The following is a 12,244-nucleotide window of genomic DNA, read 5'->3' as shown; positions in this document are numbered from 1 at the left end:
CGGCGGTTTTTGGCACACGAATCGTCGCTACACAAGCCAAAATAACATGGTCAAAGAATTGCACAAACTCGGTATCCACGTACTGCCAAAAATCGCCAATTTTTGCCAAGGGGCACCCATAAATATGCTTTTACCAAAACAAGCTTTAAGGCATACTGTCAATTACATTTTAAATTCCAGTGATTTTTCAACACTAGTTCAAATACTCTAAGCATATGTTTGCATAAGTTACATAACTTTTGCATCAGCAAAATTTATAACTTAGCAAATATGAACTATGAAAAAAAATATCTGAGCTTACCTTGACCCTTGGATTTACTAAATCTATGACACTTTTAACGCCAAAGAAATTCGATGACCGAAAATACGCGATGATTTATTTAATCTGGTTTTAAAATGGGTCATTTTAAGTTTGGCTATATCAACAACTTATATTACTCAGTATTGTTGGATAGTGAATTTGTAATTCTTTTTCATTCTTGAAATATATACACATGACAGAATTGGAATAAAAATTTTAGGTTTTTCAGATGAACTCATAGATTGAACTAATTTGTTGAATTTTATCAAGTAGTTCTTAAAAATACAACCAACGATTAATTAAAACCAACTGCAATTCAAATGGATACTCTTTGTCAAAAAGGAGCAGTAGAACTTATTTTAAACATTCACCAATAAATAGTTTTCTGAATATATTTTTTAGCGTAACGGCAGTTTCAAACATAATAAAGAGAACAACATTCATTCTAATGAGGATAATTTTGAAAATAATTTACATTAAAATATATCTCAAAGAGATTTTTAAATGAAAAGATGGCACAAAAGAATTATTCTAAAAAAATACATGTTATCTCAGATATAGAAGAAATTTGGCATTGAGCTGAGTATTGAAATTAATATATGCAACTGACGTATCATTACTAATATTTCCATGATTTGATATTGAATGCTATAACTATTAAATATTAGCAAATGCATTTTATAATGAACTTTGCACCAAAATTTATAGTAAATTTATATGTAAATTTACATTGTAAGTACTAGAATGAATGTTGTACCATTTTATTAATATTTTACTTTTCAACAAGCATAAAGGAAAAAATAGAATTTTTTTTCTTTAATGTTCCTAGTATGTTACATCATAGTTAAAAATATGTCAAAGTCATGGCATTTCGATTATTGCCTTTTGTAAATGTTGGTTATAATGTAACTTAATAGATGCTTTATAAGTTGGTAAAGACTGTCCTGGATTAAAACTATCTTTAACACAAAAAATAATATACATTGAATACTTTTACAAATATGTAATTGCTATCCAACTATATAATCTTTTAAGGCGAACTTATCGCATGTATTAATGAAATAATATTCCATTTTTAATGTATGTTAAGTTATTTTGTCGAATTTTTTAAATATATTACATTTATTTTTTCTTTTTTGTTGAGATTAATAATAACATACATAGTGTAATAATGCTCTGAAAAATATTCTAAAGCAGTTCACGCTGGGATTAATGATAACATGTACGGAATAATAATGTTACATCTGTCAACAAAATGAAAAATATGAATATTCTAACGCGATATGTTTTAAAAGATACATAAATATTTAACATGAGAAATTATTAGACTATAGATAGAACATTAATATTAAGCTTATTTGTTTTTAAACTAACATATTAACAAATTTGTTTCTGTTTATAAATATGAGCAGTTTAACTGCAGACACCTGCAGATGTAACGAATAAAAGTTGTTATTTTACTAAATGGAACACAAGCTCTGTGATTTGAACTCTAACAATAATTCAACACAGGTTTATTTAGGAGCATTAGAATTATAAGCTAAACATTAAAAGAATTTAATTATAGATAGTGTAAAGAACATAACAAATACATTACATAAAATTAGTAAAATACACGTCAAACACTATTTCGAACTTACCTCGACCATTGCAAAAATAATGGCTAACATGGCGACTATCGTTGAACTCTCCCGCTAAGACGCTGTTTTTCCACCTTCTTCCTGATTGGTTCTTCTCTCTCAGCCGTTTTAAGCCACGTGATCACACGCTACGGACAAAATCTAAGCAAAACGTCTTGAAAAATTCCTGTAGAGTTTACAGTTTCGTTTGGTTCTGTGTTCGTTACAGGTATTTCCTTCGTAATTGTTCGAATTTCTGTAACTATACAAGACTTTTGTCTGAAAACTTCGAGCTTTTTTTTTACAATGTACTCTGAGACTGTGCTTGTAATTAAACTTTCTGTTATGTTAATTTAAGCACTCACAAGTCGCTGAAGCTCGTCTGCTGCACAAGCTGTGCCTTTCTGTTCATTTAAGAAAAGGTTATTATAACCTTCTTTAGACTCTGATATATTTTTCAGACAAAGTGTCTGATATTTGTTTCAGACTAAGTGATAACTCGCTATTAGTCTAGTAGGGCCTATGGAACTTTGACACAAGCTTCTAGATACAATAGAACCTTAGAATGTACTACGTAGTACTGTACGTTGAAACGCACGTTTCAAGAACACAGTTGTAACATCCACCACTGCATATCTATAAAATGTGCTACAAGTACATGCTGGGAAAGTTTCGAAAAGTACGACTGTTGTACGTTGACATGTACAACTTGCTTTATAACACTAATTCAGAATGTTTCGAAAAGCCCCAGTGTAGCACTTTGAAAAGTACATTCTAAGAACAGGGTTGTAGTACGCAACACTTTAGGACGTAACATACACCGTATTTGATAGCATCTGCTGGAAAAGTTTCGAAGAGTACAGTGCAGTAAGTGTACGTTCTAAAGAGCACGGTAGAACAGTGGTTTAAAAATCAAGTGTATACGTGCTTAACTGCACGATCGGAACACTGATGATGAGTTAGAATTTATTTTTAACAAAATAAAAACTTTTTTTAACTAATTTAAAAATATTTTAACTAAATTTAAAATTTTGGTTGCTAAATATTTATCAAAATACATAAACAATAATAAGGGGAAAAATTCAGATTTATATTTATTTTCTATTTGAAATCTATACTTTGATACCTGTAAGATATTTTTGTTGGTTATGCAACGTAATTCAAATATTTTGACAGTTCAATGTTAATATTTTATTTATACTGATATTCATATCAAACACTTCTAATATTTTTAATTAATCTTTAAATAGCTTACTTTAATTTAAATTAAAAATAAACAAATTATGAAAACTTAAGTTTTTAGAGAAAGCTTTCCGAATGGGGCAAAACTTGAGAATAAATAATGTCAATTTAGCCTCTCTCTTATTTGGTAAATTTGTCTTCGTCACATAAATTTAAATACGTCAGAAAAATTACTAGAAGTTATCAGTTATCTTCATTTCGGATTGTAGATGTTCATCGGGCAGTTGGGTTCTTTCGTTATTAAATTTCAACTTTGTAAAAAGACTGTTCACATAAAAATATATTCCCAAACAAAGTGCAAAAATTAATAACGAAGCTTACTGAATTTTTGACAAGCCTGAATCAAATTTTATAAAATCTGTATCTTCAAAATCTCTGAATAAGATTTATGTCATATTTAAATTAATTATCTCCATTTATAGATTTTCTGGTGGGTTATTCATGTTTGTTTTTAACGGTTCTGAAAGTAATATAAACTCGGAATTCAAATAATTAAAATCTTGAAATCTTTACAAACGGTATTTGCAACAAATACATAATTGAAATGTATTCGCCGGCCGCCATTGATTTAAATATATTTTAAAAAATCAATAATACTTTTTTTAAATATATGAATTTTATGAGTTATTATGTAGAGTATCATTTGTTTTGGTAACACAAACTAAGCTAAGACTCGTAAGTAGACGTAAGCGACTTATTGCTATGTCTAGATAAGCAAACAAAAATAAACTAAGATTGTAAAAGACCCTTTTAAAAATTAAGAATTCAATAAGTTAAACAGACGGCACTCCCAATGCTTACACACCAACCACCATTTATAGCGTAATCTCAAATGTATAATTTAAATTTAAATTAAATTTAAGTCTTTATTAGTCAAAAGCTACGCAGAACTATTTAAACGCGTAAATTGGCTCTTAGCCTGCTCTTATTCTTGCATATAGTGCTACGCTAGCGTGACAGCACTCTCTGCAAGAATAAAGCAGTGTCGTAGACAGGAATGCTTATCGTAGATTAACAACTAGTAACGTGGTCTTCAGCAGATAAAACACGCTCTGACTAAAACGATCTCAGATCCTCATTTAAATTCTGGCAGGAAAAACGCAGAGAGAAGTGACAGTAAAGATTCGCAATATAAAATAACTGGTTAATTAGCATAAATTCCTTACAATTATTTTTATTGTTTATGTATGTTTTGAAAATTGTTCAGTCAACCAAATGCAAAATTTAGTTAAAATACGTATTTTTATTTTTATCATAAATATTTTCATTTGTTAAAAAAGAGAAAAAAAGAAAACAAAAAGAAGATTCTGGACCATCAACAATTTTCAGATCGTGGATTTGGTCCTCACGCAGTTTGAATTTGAGACCACTGTCGTACCACATGCTGGAAACGTTTCGAAACGTAAGAATATTGTACGTTGAAATGCGCGTGCTAAGAACACGGTTGTAATACGCACCGCTTCAGCATGTCGTGTCGTCACATGCTAGGAACGTTTTGAAATATACGAACACCTTTCACTGAAATGCACATGCTAAGGACACGGTTGTAACACGCACCACTTCAGCATATCCTGTCGTAACATGTTGGAAACTTTAGCAAATCAAAGAATACTCTTTAAATGTGGTTTGAACGTTTCGGTGCTGCTTGAGTTGGTATCAGGTGCGGTTACAGTAAGAATGCGTACTAATATTGACATTACAATATCTAATGAGATATCTTCATTTCTGCTTCCTTGTAATTTGAATCTCGCTCTTTGTCGTTGTTGCCCTTGTTATTTCTTAGGCCTCAACTCAGCCATAAATAATTAGGGAAGGTGAACGTGCAGCCGACTCGGCGAAATCGTAAACTGAACGTCAGTTCCCTTTTGCTTCTCCGTGATGCGCCGGTTCTTCTATCCTTGCATCAAGTTCAGCTGTTAGAAGGGAAAGGTTCGACGTGACCTTCGCAGGTAGTTTGCGGGAGTTTGTTATCAGAACGAAAACAATCACTAAGAGGACGAATACATTTTAAAATTTAGGGAAGCTTGTTCTCTGAACTCATATTGAAAGGGATAAATTACGCTAATATATTTAGGTTTTCAGAACTCTTGTTTTGTTAAATTTTCAGGCATTTCTTGTTCCCTTAACCTTAAGGTTAAGAGAACAAGTACGGAGGAAATGCGGTGTTCATTAAAATATATTCTTACAATGAATGTGACAAATTAATGTGGCCATTGTTAAACACCAAGATTTTGACAAAATACGCATCAACCAAAGGAGCTCTCGAATTCATAAGCTTTAAAAACGACGGTGTATGTTAATGCTTCATGCAGGTTTGCACCAGGCATCTGAAAACAGCATCCTTCCTAATTCTTCGCTTGATTTATGTTTATGTGCAAAATGTGACATTTATTCTTAAACCTAAAGCATAAATATTCCGGTGATTGAAAAAAGAGGGAGTGGTAAATAAACTTGAAGGCACTGGAGTTTACTTATTTATTCAAAAAACAGTGCCAGACGCACTATTTTTGTTTGAAAAACACATGAATGTCTCTATGCGTCATTTAGTGCCAATTTTGGCCATTGCTTAAGTAGTTTTGTGTTACGTTTCAAACAGCTGGGCAAACTTATATAAGTTTAGTTTTAGTTTGTTAAGCTTATACGTTTTAGTTGAAACATCACTATTGCTCCTCATGCGAGTGTTTGCTTTGTGAACATAGACCATATGCAATCTCTATCATATAGTTGAAACACTTTTCATTTATGGCTTGTGATTCTATGTGGTGATCATATTGATGATTCGATGTATATTAAGGCATCTTCATTGCCATTTATTTTGATCGTTATTGCTTGCTGAAAATTTTCGAAGTCTATTTATGAATTTGTTATAAGATCTGATTACAAGTAAGTAATATTTTAATTTCCTTTATTGTAGTTATCAGTTATTATTGCATAATCCGATAACGTAAAACAAATTTTGCAAAACATTCAAAGTAAATTGTTATCTTTTAAACTAACATCTTCTGGAACCAACCGGTTCTTATCCTCTGTTTTTTCAGAAGCTTTCAAAAACAACAAAGATAAAAGGTTATGCAAACAATTCTTGCGAAAATGTAATACAAACTAATGGGTAATGCGAAAATTAGCGCAAATTAACGTGTAATGCGAAAACGTAACGCAAATTACTTATAAATTTTCACGTATCCATTTCTCCAAAGCGTCGACTTCAGCCCAGCAGTGGCCGAACGGTAAGTCGCTGAACATTGGAAATTCGACCAGCGATCAACATAATTAATTTTACGTGCGTTCAGAGTAATTAATGCTACGTATAGCAATTAATAGAATTTTAAACTTATGCTGTTAACTAATAAAATCCACTTTTTAATTAAAGACGTAATAGTAGATTTTTATGAAAAAGTATAATATAAAAAAATCAGAAAAAAGGAAGGTACATATGTTTGAAATTCTATTAACTGGCTATGGGTAGCATTAGCTTTTATTAATTTCCAGATTTTGAATACTTAAGTCTTCTTGCGTTTTCCATACAAATTTATTATTTAATACAAAAACTTGAGTTATAGAAAAAAAATACTAACGCGAAACGCGTACTTCTTCTTACAAATCATTACGCGAAAATTTACCTTAAATATTTATATTTAAAAACCACCTATCTGCAATTTTATCATCATGCGATGATTTGTTGGTGCTTTATGTTTTACCGCGACAATGTTTTAAAACTGCAAAGTTGTCGCTAATTTATTTATTTATTTACTTATTTTTACCCAAGATGTTTTATAATTTCGACATTTTCTCCCTGCATTCTTTCCTCTCACTATGTTTCGTACAGCGATGTTGTTTTCGTGTGCTACGTTTTCACTTGGATCCCTTGAAAGCAGGGCTTCCCAACTCTTTTCTTACATGGACCCCTTTTAAAGGAATGGTTTTATTCATGACCCTCTTACATTATTCTCTACACAATGCAGCATACAAGACAATCATAGTACAAATAATTGCGCAAAGGTACCTGAAAGATAACAATTACACTAAGAATAGGAACAGAAGTTTTGAAAAAAAAATGAGTTTTTTAGATTTATATTTAAGTAATTTTTGCATTATTATTATTTTTAATTTTACAAATATTCAACAAAATAAAAACAAATTTTTTGAACTAAAGCTCAGGATTTTAATTGCACAAAAGTGTGATTCTTATGAATGGGATGGCTGCGCTAAATATATTGATGCAATTTTTTTATTATTTGGCATATACTTGTTAAATCACCTCGTTCAAAAGTCTGTTTCTTGTTTTCCTAGTAAATTATTGATTTAATTAAAGCCTTTAATTCAAGTCCCCGTTAAACATTTTTAACATTTTTCGAAATTGAACTTACTAAGCATGGATTCACTCTTTTAAGATAATTCTACCAAAATTAATCTTGGGAGATAATATAATCAATATTCTTTAGTAAATATACGTTATGAAGATATACAATCATTTTAGTAAAATATAACATTATTATGTTATCAAAGTAATGGCATTATTTTCAATTTAGTGGCGATGCAAACAAGCCAGTTTTAAAAGGAAAATCGAAGATAATCGAAAAACTTTGCATAAAAAAAAAAAAAAAAACAATTTCATTAACAATTTTATTTTGTAATCAGCGGGATCTTGATTATACCGATCCATTGCCAACTGTCGACCACCATTTGGACCCTTAATCATCGTTGACCACCTTTAAAATTATATCGACCTCAGGGAATCAATAACCGAGCCCCTCGGATCCATACTTCAAACGATTCAACTACAATAGGCGCTGCTTAATATGATAGCATTTGTTGACCGCTGCTTTAATAGCATTAAACGATGAGAAAAAAATTGCCCTTCAAAATAGCAATAGAATTTAATTAATTTAGTATATAATACATGAATAAGATTTTAATATTCAAAATGCGAAAGCTTGTTTTTGAAGTGGTCATTTAACAGGATAAAAGTGAGGTGTTTAATGAAATGTCCAGGATCCTAGTGAACTGTTAAGCGAATTATCGCTTGGTTTAAAGAACAGAAAGCATAAACTCAAGAAGGCATAAACTCATTTTACGTAAATGTTCTAAAATTACCCTCTATTCACTCAAAATAAGATTAACAGTCGGCCCCTTTCTTTGGGCGTACAGCAAAGCCTCCACTTGGGCTTAAAGGAACAAGAACTAACTGATGACTAACTGAGAGATTTAGTCGAAGCTAACACAATTCTAATTTAGTTGGCCCGTAATCTTAAACTAGCCGGCGAACTATCGAAAGGCACATAATAATACGGCCGAGCGTAACAACGGCTTAGAGATACGTAGCCCAAAGGCTCTACTTAGGATTCCTCATTTTCTCTCTCGAAATCAATTGAACTTTAAAACTATTCTCTTCCTCATTTGCATTTACCGTGTTTCTGAAAACTCGTTCTGGTAGGGAGTTGTAAGTTTAAAAGAGGTAAGACAGGAAAGGTGAACTAAATTAAAATAAGCATTATAAAATTAAAATATACCTTACACTGTCTTTAATGCAAAAATTCATACCTGAACGTTTTATAACATTTCTGGAAATTATTTTATCCATGCCATCACACCTAATCTTAATATTTGGAAGACATCCCTCATTAGAAGAGAACAATATCTGTGTAAAATTTTGAGTGAAGCGAAAAACAATCTTACTTAGTCGTAGATGTTTTCATGATTTTTTTTAAAATTATTCTAGGGGAAAAGGAAAATTATGCAAACTGTTTCGCCTCTTCTGAAGAAGAAAGTCTTGTGTTGTCGAAAGAGTTATCGTTATTATCCAAGTCAAACTAAGGTTGCTTTTTTGTCTAATTTTAAATTGTTGACTGAAATCGAAATTAAGCTATCTAATGACCTTATAAGGTATTTCTATTGCCTTCTTAGCGTGCCTTCGTGGTGTAGTGGTCAGCATGCTCGACCCGTATTCGAGAGGTCCGTGGTTCGAGTCCCGGCGAGGGCACTGCTCATTTTTCACGCCTCCTGGTTCAAAAAAAAAAAAAAAAAAAATCCTAATGTCCCTACAGAGGCGTCCGAACTAAAAGATGGAGAATGATGATTCTTCATCACCAGGATTTGGCGATTGGGTCCCCAGTTGCCCTTTAAAAGGGGGTGTATATAAGGTGTTTCACCTGCCTTAATCACCTGTCTAAAATCGAATATTAGCATGTTTTCGTGGTGTAGTGCTCAGCAAGCTCAACGCGTATTCGAGACGTCCGTCGTTCGAGTCCTGGAGAGGACATTGCTCATTTTTCACGACTTCTGCTTCCCCCCCCCAAAAAAAAATTCTAATGTTTCTAGAGCTTAACACTTCAATTGGGGATATTTCTGTGTCACTTGGAAATTTTTGTAATCTATTTTCACTTCTTTTGGTGACTTCACTTCAGTTTACAACAATCTATAACAGTCTGATGATATGAACCGAATCGTTGATCATAATAAGAGAAGTATTTCCCATGTTTTCATATATAAAAGGGGCGTAACTTCGACAAATCGATAAGAATATCCGAATGATAACATTAACCGCGATCTCGTCTTCTGTAGTACCACAGTTTCCAACATTAACGGAGTTTTAAAGCACCCTATGACATTATTTGCTATAACAACAGAATTGCCGACTGATTAAAAAGATAAATTCACATTTTGCTGGTGTGAGAATATAGAAAATAAGAGAACCAAGTTACTCTACCGCAATTTGATGCCGAGGCATTAACAAAAGTACAACCGAGTTCATAACTGCGTACTTAATACTCTTCTTCTTAACATCTATGGCGAATCTCGAGACAATGAGGGATAACGAGGGGATGCAGGAAAGAAGAAAAGAGGTACCAATTTTCCGCTCTGCATATCCCGTAGAATATTGAGATTCGTTCATGTGTGTCTTGGCTCAAAAGTTCCGATTCTTTTCGAGGTTTAAATTTTCCGCAGACCAGCCACCATTCGTCAATGTCAAGGTCTTCGTTGGTTGGCCGATTACCGAATGCAATTTTTGTGCTTCGATATGAAACGGACCGCTTGTTTCCTGGGAACATTTCCGCGGTTTTCTCACGTGTTATTTTTGTTGCTTAAATCACGTCTCGAGATAATACGACTTAGTTGATGTCTTTGGTTTAAAGAGCACATAGGACTGCGCAAACACAGATTTTACAAAAGGCTTATATTGTGTATATGTTAACGTGTAAAGAATGATAAATATAGATCTAGGAGCCAGGTGCATTTAAAATGTCAAAAATAACACAAAATAAAACACATTTTAAAGCTCAATATCTTTATAACTGATTTATGAGCGTAAAATTCTGCATACTTATTTCGATGGCCTTAATAATGTATTTGCTACTTTTATTTTTTATTTCAAATATTTAAATATTCTAAATAAAATACTTTTTTTTGGACATCCGCGTAATTTTGTAATCTGTACTGCTCGCAACATTATATAAACAAATCAGTATTTTTAGCTGATTTTTTTTTTCAAACCAGAAAAATAATGTACTTTTAAATGACCTAAGTAAAAAAATAATAAATTTGTATTTTTAAAAAAAGTAACTTCCTATTATTTTTTATTTTAACTCTAAAATCGATTATTTTTTAAGGATTTTAGAGTACCTCACTTTGGAATTCTAAGTTAATGTTGGAAGTGAGGAAGCTAAGAACTGATAAGCGAATAATCGCTAGAGTTCGGTGACAAGAAACAACAAGATAGAAGGGTAACTACCCCTTTATTATTCCAAAAAGTTTTAAAAAAACTCCGCCTGGGAGTGTACAAGCAAAGCCCGCACTTGGACGTGAACTAAAAAGACTAAGAATTAAACTAAAACTAAGATTAACTAAAGAAATATAGCCGAAGCTATCAAGGTTCAGATTGAGCTGGCCCTTTAACTTATTTTACTACGAAGCTTTAGCAAGGGCCTGAGTACGGCCGTGCGTAATAACAGCTTTGAGAGAGAGAGTGGCCAAAAAGGCAGACGCGCGTAAATCAGAAACTCTGATTCTCTCTGGCTCAGTAAGTAACTTCGTGGTTTAAATACCGCTCTGCCTCATTAAATATTCAGCAAATTCCAAAACTACGTTCTGGCCGGAAGTAGTAAGTTGAAATTAAGAATCTGACAGGAAAGGAACTTTAACTTAAAATTTAACTGTTAATAAAATTAACATAATCCTTACATAGCTTCCGACCAGACTTTAAATACTCGAAAAATAGGGTCTCAAAACGACCTTGTTTAAGACTTTAAAGTCTGAAAACTTACGTTAACTACACTCTTCCCACTTTTAAATTAACTAAATGACTTTAAAGTTTCGTTTTTAAGGCCAACTTTTCAACAATTCTAAAAGCTAGACTAAAGCTAGGAAAAATAAAATTTACAATTCCTCCTTTCTGGACATATATCTTGACATACGTCTTCATGAATGGACACTTTATTCTGTTATAACTATGTCAGGTCTTGATCCTTCCATATCTGGAAGGAAATGTCATTAGTAATGCATTTTACAAAGCTTTTCTTTAAATCCTAACTTTACGCTTTTATTTCATCATTTGGCCCTCATGCACTTTCATTCATACTACAGTTTTATTTCACCCACGCTCTGCAGCAAATGTACTGAAATGTACTTAGGGTCTTCTATGTTGTGTTACCGCGAACAAAACTACCGCTATACAACACCTAATTTTGTTAAATTTGACACACCAGACTTTTCAAGACTTCCTACACGAAAATTCTTTCCTAATGTAGTAAGCGAAAGCTTATATTTTACTTTTAAACGTGTTAACTGGAGAGCCTAACATTAAACACATATATATAAACATTCAATTCTTCCACAATTCCAATACACAGAGATAAAAATTTAATTTCTATGTCATTTTAACTTTACGATATTTCGACACAAAGATTAAACATTTCTACATGAACATGAACTTTTAAATATTTACACACCACTTTTGAATTCATTTTACATCAACAGCCATAGTTGCTTAATTACAATTTACCAATATTTACACGAAATCTTAACTTTACATTAACAGATTTTGGTATTCTAATAGTCTTCCGACTAAACTTATTCGCAATTTAAC

The 12,244-nt window shown here is 32.1% G+C and overlaps 1 protein-coding gene and 1 non-coding gene across 4 annotated transcripts in view; both read left to right on the top strand.

Annotated features, from left to right (window-relative positions):
- Positions 1–12,244, top strand: part of spdi (sperm antigen with calponin homology and coiled-coil domains split discs) — a 249,616-nt gene that overhangs the window by 80,061 nt on the left and 157,311 nt on the right. The gene's annotated exons all lie outside the window — the stretch shown is intronic.
- On the top strand, positions 9,070–9,142 carry TRNAT-CGU (transfer RNA threonine (anticodon CGU)). The gene has a single exon. It is a non-coding gene; the product is annotated as a tRNA-Thr (tRNA).

The sequence above is a fragment of the Stegodyphus dumicola genome, chromosome 1 (assembly GCF_044657685.1).
Source record: "Stegodyphus dumicola isolate Sdum_Otavi_A_Nest chromosome 1, ASM4465768v1".
In the NCBI taxonomy this organism is placed as follows: Eukaryota; Metazoa; Arthropoda; class Arachnida; order Araneae; family Eresidae; genus Stegodyphus; species Stegodyphus dumicola.
This window is presented reverse-complemented; position numbering and strand designations above follow the sequence as displayed.